The following is a 10325-nucleotide window of genomic DNA, read 5'->3' as shown; positions in this document are numbered from 1 at the left end:
ATATTAAAATAGGGCTATTTGTAAAATTGTATGATGGAAGCAGACCATTAGACACATATATTATTGCGAATCATGATAGGTTTCTAGCATGATTCTAGGCATATCCATTTAGCTTAATTGAAAGTGTCCTACCTATGGTATATATATAAATACATATATATAACTACATAGGCTTATAGAAACATATACTATCCCCTGATCCATCAACCTCCACTCACCATTGTACATCTACCTAGTGGGGGTAGGGAAGGAAAAGGGGAAAAGTACTTTGAAGGGTGTTTGATTTAAGAGAAGACATTTCCATTTTTATTAGTTATAATAATTAAATTGAAAAATTCATTTTATGACAAACTTATAAATTTTATGAATATTAAAAAAATTGAATAATCTAAATAAGTCACTACATGGTATTCACATTTATACTCTGATTCAAAAAGATAAAATAACTGCATTTATGAAAAAGGGATATAGATAATAAATTCACCTCACACACATTTATGAATGAGCCTGGGCGTATGTAAATGTAAATATGTGTGTGTGTGTATATATATGTGTATATATTTATAATGTGTGTGTGTATAGTAGCCTATACATAGCTGTGTCCTCCCAATTTCAAATGTAGCATCCTCTGAGGGCATTACTTTGTCCTTGCAGGTCAAGTTTCCCTGAAGGTAACTACCTCTAAGGCTCAAGATATTCTGTGGGTCTTTTTTCCTAAAATTGTAGCTCATGAACCACCGCTAGTATTCTTGTCTTTAAGAGTCAGCCAGTAGACACAATTACCTCAAAGCAAAAGAAAAAAAATATTTACTGATATTGGATAATAAGGTCAGTAGTTACACAAAATTCTTCCAATGACACTGAGGAACAATTTCCCACAAATACACACATAGAGAATACATATGACTAAGGTAACATGTGCCTTTGGCACTGCAGTGTCTAGACATCTTTTCTCATCTCATAGAATCCTCATGTTGCTATCTATTGGGTGCAGCAGCTTTGATGAGCAGGTCACTCAGCTAATCTTCCTGGACCTGTTCCTTTTTGCTCAACTCCTGACTGTCAGGAATAACTCTTCGTCTTTGAAGCTTAACTCCTTACTTTCAGGGCTGATTCTCTCTTGAATCGTTGAATAGTTGATTTTTTTTTGTGGCTCCTCAGGGTCGCTGTTCTCAGAGTTATATTCACTGACTACCTTCTTGAATCCATAGGCCTGCTCTTTGCTGGGGGCAACATCTTCTACTGGGAGAGTAGCTCCTGTGATGTTACCATGACCAGTGAAGGTTGAAGGTGGAGGGAGAAATCCCCTTTCTCCCACTTCCCTCTGATAACGCTACAAAAGAAAAGATAGAGAATGATCTTCTCTCAAGAACTGGGTTCTTCCTTTCACAAATGTGCTAGCAGGGGTTATCCACAAAATTTTTGTCTTGATTATCCTTCAGATCTGGCAAACTTGCTTTTTTAACGGCCATCAGGCATGCAACTGATCTTAGGGGAAACTATTACCTTTCAAGGCAGCCCATTCCACTCTGAACAGCTCTAATTCTTAGGGTGTTTTCCCTGACATTAAGCCCAAATTCTCCTCTTTGCAACTTCCACATTTGCTGCTTCTAGTTCTGCCCTCTGGGGCAAAGGAGAACAGTCTAATCTCATTCGATTTTAATTTACACTTTGGATTTGTCCATGTGATTCTTGAAAATTGTAATAAATTCTTAGTTTAATTTGAATAAAATGTGAGTTAAGAAAATTATTTTAAAAATTATTTTATAAAAAGTATAAGGGGTGACTTTTTTTAGGCCAGTGTCAACAATTAAAAGTTGTGAGGGGCAGCCAGGTGGCTCAGCGAGTAAGATTACCAGCTCCAGTGTTGGGATAACCTGGGGATCAAATCTAGGCTCAGATACTTAGCACCACACCCAGAAATAACTGGCTGTGTAACTTTGAGCAAGTTACTTAACCCTGATTGCTTTAAAAAGAAAATTTGGGGTGGCCAGGTAGCACAGAGAGTAAGAGCACTGGCTCCAGTGTCGGGATGACCTGGGGATCGAATCCAGGCTCAGACACTTAGCACCCACCCAGAAACACCTGGCCATGTAACCTTGAGCAAGTTACTTAACCCCGATTTCTTAAAAAAAAAACCAATTAAAAGTTGTGGAATGACAGCTCTAAGAAAATTAAAGACTTAGGAGAAGTAAAAAAATTATGCACTCTGATTGTGGGTAAGGGTGAGGATAAAATTTTGAAGGTCCTGGTGAGGAATTTCCTTTATCAAAGCAAATGGGCAATTTACACTTTGGGAACTGTCTGAGGTACTCAGAAGGTAGCACATGCTTGGAATTCCAGAGTCAGAGGTGGAACATCAACTATTGTCTCTTCTGAGGTAATTTCTTTGTTCACTACCCAGTGCCTTCACGTGGTTACACTTATGTAAAAACAACACCAGCAATGAAATACAAAAAAGTACACTGAAGGAAGAAAGGACTATATGGATTATAGAAACATACAAGACCCTTGTTTTTGTTGTTGTTCAGTCATTTCAGTCATGTCCAACTCTTCATGACCACATTTGGGGTTTTCTTTCTTTTGAAAGAAATTGGGGTTAAGTGACTTGCCCAGGGTCACACAGCTGGAAAGTGTCTGAGGCCAGATTTGAACTCAGGTCCTCCTGACTTCAAGATTGGTGCTGTATCTACTATACCACCTAGCTGCCCCCATTCAGCATTTTCTTGGCAAAGATACTGTAGTGGTTTGCCATTTCCTCCTCCAGCTCATTTTATATGTGAGGAAACTGAGGCAAATATAGTTAAGTGACTTGCTCAGGTTCATACAGCTGGCAAGTATCTGATACCAGATTTGAACTCAGGAAGATAAGTCTTTCTGACTCCAGGCCATGTACTCTATCCTTTCTGCCACCTATCTGTCCCAAGACAATTGTTACTATCATGTTAGAGTTAATACAAAGTTTTAAAAATAGACTATGGAATTTAAGGTTTTGTGCATATTTCATAAATCATACTTTTATATTATGTTTATGTTTTTGTATCTTAATTTTAATGGTTTCTTTATTAATAAAACAAGAAAAAATAAAATCAATTTGATAGGACAGCATTTAAAAGGAACAACACATAAGAAGGGTGGAGGAAAAAAGGTACCATGAAGGAGGGACAGAAGGCAGTCTGTGCCAGACAAGTCAAGCAACCACCATGACCTTGACCATCATCTCCTTTTAGAAACTAATGGGAATAGCCACACTTCCAGTCAGTCCATGGTCTGAGACATCATCAAAGTACCTCCCCTCCAACTGCAAACCTGCTTCCAGTCCAGCCCTCACAACTATCATCTAGAAAAGCATTTCCTGAAGAGAAGGGGTCAGTCATGAACACTAACTGCCAACCATATGCCACCCATAGGGCAGAAAAATCAGTTCAGCAGGAGCAGCAAGGGGCCTCAAGGAAAAGAAAGGAGACAGAATGTGCCAGGCAAATCAAAGCACCATTTTCACTTTGACTGCCATCTCCTCTCAAGAGTCTGATGGGAATAGCAGCGCTTCCAGCCCCTTGCCCTCAAGCCATCATCCTGGGAAGCAAGCCCTATGGAGATGTGGCTTGGTAACTCAGTGCTCCAGCAGGTGCTACGGTCACAGCTACTGAAGACGCAGAAAAGAAAGTGCACATCCTCCAAGCCCTCGGCCCTAGCCAATGCATCAGAAACGAATCCCGTTTTATCAATGGGAATGGCCTAAAGAAGAGACCTTATCTGCTTTGTACTCTAAGGGTCATGGGACTTTTCCATCTCACTTGCAGTTGAAACTTTTTGTATGTGTTAATCTCCCCCATTAGAAAGAGTTGATTGAGATCAGAGATCACATTACTTTTCTGGCTTAGTATAGTGTTTTATAGTAAGCATTTAATTAATGTTTTATTCATTCATTCATTCAAAATCACCATCAAAAGCTGCCAGATAGGCTCTGGGTAGAGCCAATTCACTATTTAAGGAACTCTGCTGGATCATTATTTAATTAGCTTTAGGACAGAAGGTTCAAACCCCGTTTCTCCAATGATCAAAGAGAGTAAAAAGAATTATCTCAGCTTTGGATTGGATTTAGAAGTTGAGGACAAATTCACTTGGGAAGTATAGTGACCCAAAGGATGTTGGATAAAGCATGTGTGGGGTTCATGAATGACTGAAAAGAGACTGATTAATGCTTTAATTCAAGTTGACTTTATTGATTAATATGGAATTATATTACTGTAATTTATCCGTTTTGTATGTACTTTGTGCTCCAAGATTTTCTGACAGTGAAATACTCTGTATACCCCCAAAATTACTAAGTACATATAATCTACTACAGGAGATAATAGGTCTTCATCCCCTCTGGAGGAGAAATCAGCCCTGGCATGCGGATGGCAGCAACAAATCTGCCAGAGAAGAAGGAGCAGGGCAGGGTTCGGGAATCCTCTGGTTTGGGAGATGTTCTGGGGCCTATGTTTTGGAATATCCTACTTCTTGGGTTTATATTGGCCATTTATCCCCCTTGATTATGTCCTACCATCATACTCTCAATATTCTGAAAAGTAGGTATACTTAATTTAGAAAAAACAAGAAGTCCCCTATTTCTTGTTTCTCAGTACTTGCTCCTAAGAACCCATCTTTGGACTTGGAAAGAGGGTGGCACTGAAATTGAGGAGGCCTCACCTTTGTCATTTCCTGGAATAAAACTACAATAATAAATTATTCTTCCCTTTAAATAAGATATTTTTTTCAAAGTTGAATATACTAATTGGCCCTAGGTGGGAAGAAGTTTAAGTTTCTTTCTGTGACTTTCTCTAGACTGGGTCGTGATATGGGCTCATTAAAGTCAGGAGTATCAGTCCTGAATCCTCCTTAGGATTGATGGCAAGGGAGGACAAGAGAGCAGAACTGCTATCAGCATACTTATTTCTGGACATTTTCTTAAGTTCCTTGCTAGGCATATCAGGGATATCCTGAGATGAGATGAACCCCAGCTGTTTGGGGAAGACTGACATCATTTGTGAACTCTTCTGTAAAAAGTGAGCATTTTTTTCATTGTTTCCTTTATGACATTAAAGAAAAACTCAAAATGATCTAACAAAAATGACCGAAGATGAAGGCATGGTAAAAGAGTACCTAGTTGTCTTTGATGAATTCAAGGCACTTAACCCAAATGAACCACAACCTTAGTTCTTGAAAAATATGGCAGATGTGGTTACTGAGCCACTGTCAGTGACATCTGAAAGATCGTGGGAAACAGGAGAGGTACTATAAGACTGGGGAAGTACAAATGTCCCAATTAAAAAAAAATAAAGCCTGAAAACTATAAACAAGTGAACTTAGCTTCTCTTAGGCTGATTCTAGAACAGACCATTAATAGAGATGATTGGCAAACATCTTGAAAGTGAAATGGTTATTATAAAGATCCATCATGTCTTCACCAGGAGCAGGTCATGACAGACTATTCTTATTTCATTTTAAAAATTTTATTTTATATTTTTCTTCTTCATTTTTTGACAAGACTACTAAAGTAGCAGACAAGAATTCTATGAATATAATTCACCTATTTAGCAAAGCTTTTCATAAAATATCCACTACTGTTCTTGTGGAGAAGATGGAGACATACAGATTAGACAGCTATAGCAGATGGATTTGTAACTAGTTGGCTGGCCAAATTGGAAGAGTTAAATTTTCAATGTCAAGTTGGCAGGAAGTCTGCAGTATAGTGCCCCAGAGATCTAGGCTTCACCCAGGGCTTGGTATTTTCATCAATGCCTAGATCAGGCAATTGTGTCATGGACCTCTTTGGCAGTCTGGAGAATCCTATGAATCCCTTCAATTCAATCCAATCTAGTCCAATAAACATTTATTAAGTACCTATGTGTCAGCATTGTGCTAAACACTGGGATACAGTTAAAAAAAGACAGCGTCCATCTTCAAGGAGCCTAAATTGAATATGGAGAGACAATATACAAAAGGAGGCAGGAAAGCAGGAGGAGAATGCCGGGGGGTACCTAGAACAGGGGCGTCTTGTTCCATCGAGCTGAAATAGCAGCAAATGCAAAGTGGAATGATCTGAGAGTCCAGGTTCTGCCTTCTAAAGGAAGCATTGGGAAGGGGTTTAGCACTCTACCTTCAGTCCTTCAGTCAGAAGGGAGAGGAAGCTGAGGGAGGTGGTGATAATCAAGGCTGGAGTTAGCAGCAAGGTGGTAAGTTTGGAAGTGACGAGCTTATGCTGGGAGGGCATCTTATTCACTGGAGTTTAAACCAGATACAGCAGCAGATGCAAAATGGAGAGTAGCATTAACAGAATATTCACAGAATAATGTTTTAAAATTCATAAAACAAAATACATAGGATACCAACGAATTAAATTATATTGAAATAACTATCAAAACATATATTAAAAAGCAAATTCTTGAAATCTAGCTTGTCTTAGATAAAGGGATAGATGATATGCTCATCAGATTTGCAGAAAACACTAAGCTGAACAACACAATGGATGACAGAGTCTGGATAGGAAAGGATCTTTAAAGGCAAGATAAATTCAATAGTAATAAATGTAAAGTCTTGTACTTACGTACAAAAAAAATCATCTTCATGAGTATAAGATGGGGGAGTCATGGATAGGCAGAGGTTGCTCTGAAAAAGATCTAGTAGTTTTAGTTTCCTGCAAGCAGAGGATGAGCCAGAATTGTGATGTGGCAGTCCAGAAGACCTAAAGAAGCCTTGGCATGCATTGAGAGGGACACAGCTTCCAAGAATAGAGAGATGTTAATTTTACTGGACTCAGGAGTGTGCTGTTAAATGTTTAACAATTAGTTTTTGGGGAGGAAAATGTATATATATAACACACTTTTAAATTTCATCTGTATTATAAACATTTTCTCTACCTTTTTAAAATTCTAGACAACAAAAAATGTCAAGCCATGGTTTATGGCCTTTGCTGATTTCCTGGGTGTAGATGCTTACACTGAAAATTTAGCAATTGGCTTTCACAGGCTGGTTTGATCTGGTTCCAGCACACCTCTGACTATACTCTACCCTAATAAGACTTCATCCAGAGTATTGTGTTTGGTGTTGTTTACAAGGGACATTGGTAAGTTGGATGGTGTCCAGAGAAGGGCAACTAGGATGGTGAAGGGCCTTGATTCCATCTTATATGAGGATTTAAATGAAGCAAATATAAATTTTAAGTGAAGAGAAGCTATCTAACAGTTAGAGCTGGCCAGAAGTGTGAAAGAGACGGCACACAATAGGTTTCCCTTTCTTGGAGGTCCTTAGGCAGTGGCTGTACAACCACTTATATGGCATATAGTGGAGATCATTTTTCTGTCTGGGTTTGATCAAATAGCCACTGAGGTACTTTCAACTCAAATTTTGTGCTTATGTGCTGTGAAGAAATAGGAACAGTTGGGGCGGGGGGGGAACAGGCTGGTGTTCAGGCTGCTTTCTGAAACATGAAGAAACCTTGAGAATATGCAGGACAGAAACAGAGAAGTGATGGAAGCAGGGGATAGAGTAAAGCCAACATTTTTTTCTTGGCTATCCACTGGGAACTTGAATAGGTAGCTTGATATAATAGAAAGAACAATCTGGATTTGAGTCCCAACACTATCACCTGTTCGCTGTGTCCATAGACATCAATTCTCTCTAGGCTTCAGTTTCCTCATCTGTAAAATGGGAATAAAAGGCTTACACTGTCTATATCACAGGGTTGTTATGAAGAAAGTCTCTGTAAATATAAGTAGCAATTTTTGTATATGTCTTACTTTCTATGGAATCATGTCTTCTTTTATCTTTCTCCACCCACTGTTGCACAGTTTAACTGGTCACCAACAGAGCTCATGAGTATTCCACTACCTTTCATTAACATTTATTTCTATTCACTTGTGCTGAATATGTTAAAAATTTGGAAAAGTCAGCTACTTAGTCCATATATTAAGCGTCTCAAAGGTCCCCTTTGTTCTCATGCACAGCTATTTAGGGGTCAGGACAAAACCACTAGGGTTTAAATAGAGCTGTGCCTTAATAAAAAAGGAAGCCAAGGAGATGAATACCACCCAGATCCTGGGATAAATACCAGGAGAGGTCCTGGGCATGGATGGATGCTATAAAGATCCCATGGAGATAGGGGTGGCTAGGTGGCACAGAGTGCCGGCCCTGGAATCAGGAGGACCTGAGTTCAAATCCAGCCTCAGACATTTAACACAAAAACTAGCTGTGTGACTTTGGGCAAGTCACTTAACCCCAATTACCCTACCTTCCCCCCTCCAAAAATAATATATAAAAAAAGATCCCATGGAGATGCTGAAATGATGGTTAGGGATAGATGTAATAAGAATAAACACTTATGTCATACTTTATATGCATTATCTAATCTGATTCTCTTAATGATCTAATGCAGGTATTTTATACAGACATGCATATTTTATTGGTGATATTATTGATCTGGGGAGCTCCTGAGCACTTCTAACACTACGGATATACTGGGTCCTTCTTCATAACTTATAGTCTTAGAGAGTTAACTGATTTGCCCAGGAACACACAGCTAATATATTTCCCAGGTTTAACATCGGTCTTCTTGACTTCCAGGCCAGTTCATTAGCCCCTAAGTTATGTTGGCTTTCAAATACAAATGAGAAAACAGAGCTTAATCAAGGTCAATCCAAGGTTTATCAAGATTTAGCTAAGTTCATATAGATACTGGCAAAGATCGATCTCAAACTCAGTCTCCTGATCCTAATTCCACTGCTTTTTATGTTGCCTCTTATACTCAGCCTGGTTCCAGAAACCCAACTCAGGGCTCAGAATAAGGGCTTTGATGTCTTATAATGGCCAGGGATAATGGCTTTAGAACCACTACCCCTTTTTCATACTGGTCACATGTGATATCAAGGTTAGAGATGCCCAAAAGGGATGGGTAATGGAGATAGGAAGTGTCATTCAGTGTCCACTTCCTGAATCTTTCTCTGCTGTGGGGTCCCTTTGACTTATTGAATTCTCCCTCTAGTGCCTGAAAACTAGCCTACCTCCCACTGGAATTTTTGAGGAGTGTAATAGACAAGGAAGAGCCTTAGGAATAGATACTTGGGTACTGGTTTGGTTATTTACTACCTATCTGACTCTGAGCAAGTCACTTAACCTGTCTGGCCCTCAGTTTCCATGCATGTAACATGAAAGAGTCAGATTAGATAACTTTTAGTGGTCCTTCTAGGTCTAAACCAATCATCATAAGACACCCAAACTCCCGTTTCATAATGATAGTGCCTCAATGTGACAAATTGTGTGAGTTTACAAAACAGTTTTTTTTTCACGAAAATCTTGTGAAGTAATATCATTATTTCCATTTCACAGATGAAGAAATTGACAATCAAACTGAGTGGCATAATCAGTATTTGACTAAAGTCCAACACTCTTGCCATGATATATTGTGTTTCCTTTCTTTTGACAACTAATCGAGGGTAAGGAAGTGTGAAGAATCAAGAATGACTTACAGGTGGAGAGATTGGATAAATGAAAGGGTGATGGTGACCTCAACAGAAATAGGGACATTTGGGGGAAGATAATATTTAGGGAGAAATGTAATAATTTCTGCTTTTGAATCTGAGGTACTTATAGAACAGTTAGGTAGAGATATCCAATAGGGAATTGGTGATATGGAATTGGAACTCAGGTGAGTGATTAAGGCTAGAAATATTGATTTGGGAGTCATCTGCAGGGAGATGGTAATTAAACCTATGGGAATTGATGAGTTTCTCAAGAGAGAAGATGAAGAGGGAAAGGAGATGAGAATCCTGGGACAGAACCTTAGGAGCTATGCTTGTTAAGGATGGGGAAGAGATTATATTTTAGCCAAGAATATTGAGAATGAGTGGTCAGAGAAGTAGGAAATGAATCATCATAGGATCATGAAAACCAAAGGAGAAGAGAGGATACAGGAAAAAAGGAGTGGTCAGCAATGTCAAAAGCTGCAGAGAGGTCAAGAAAATTGATTCAGAAAAGACCACCAGGTTAGTAATTAAGAGATCCTTATTGAACTTGGAGACAGGAATTCAGTTAAGTGGTGCATTTGGAAGTCAGATTGCAAAATATTGAGAAGTGAGGGTGTAGTGCCAATGCAATATTTACAGTGCCCACAATCAAGATAAAGACTGTGACTATAAGTTTTGATCTCAAAATATGCCAAACTCTCCAGAGAGAGGATAGAACTGAAACATTTATTTCGACACCAGAAAACCAAATCCCCAAACCAGGAAGCCGATTCCATCATAATACCAAATATATTCAGAAGCCGTAATAACAAGAGCCAC

The sequence above is a fragment of the Petaurus breviceps genome, unplaced genomic scaffold (genome assembly GCF_028583685.1).
Source record: "Petaurus breviceps papuanus isolate PSGF00001 unplaced genomic scaffold, PetGlider_PUasm1.0 181, whole genome shotgun sequence".
Lineage (NCBI taxonomy): Eukaryota > Metazoa > Chordata > Mammalia > Diprotodontia > Petauridae > Petaurus > Petaurus breviceps.
This window is presented reverse-complemented; position numbering follows the sequence as displayed.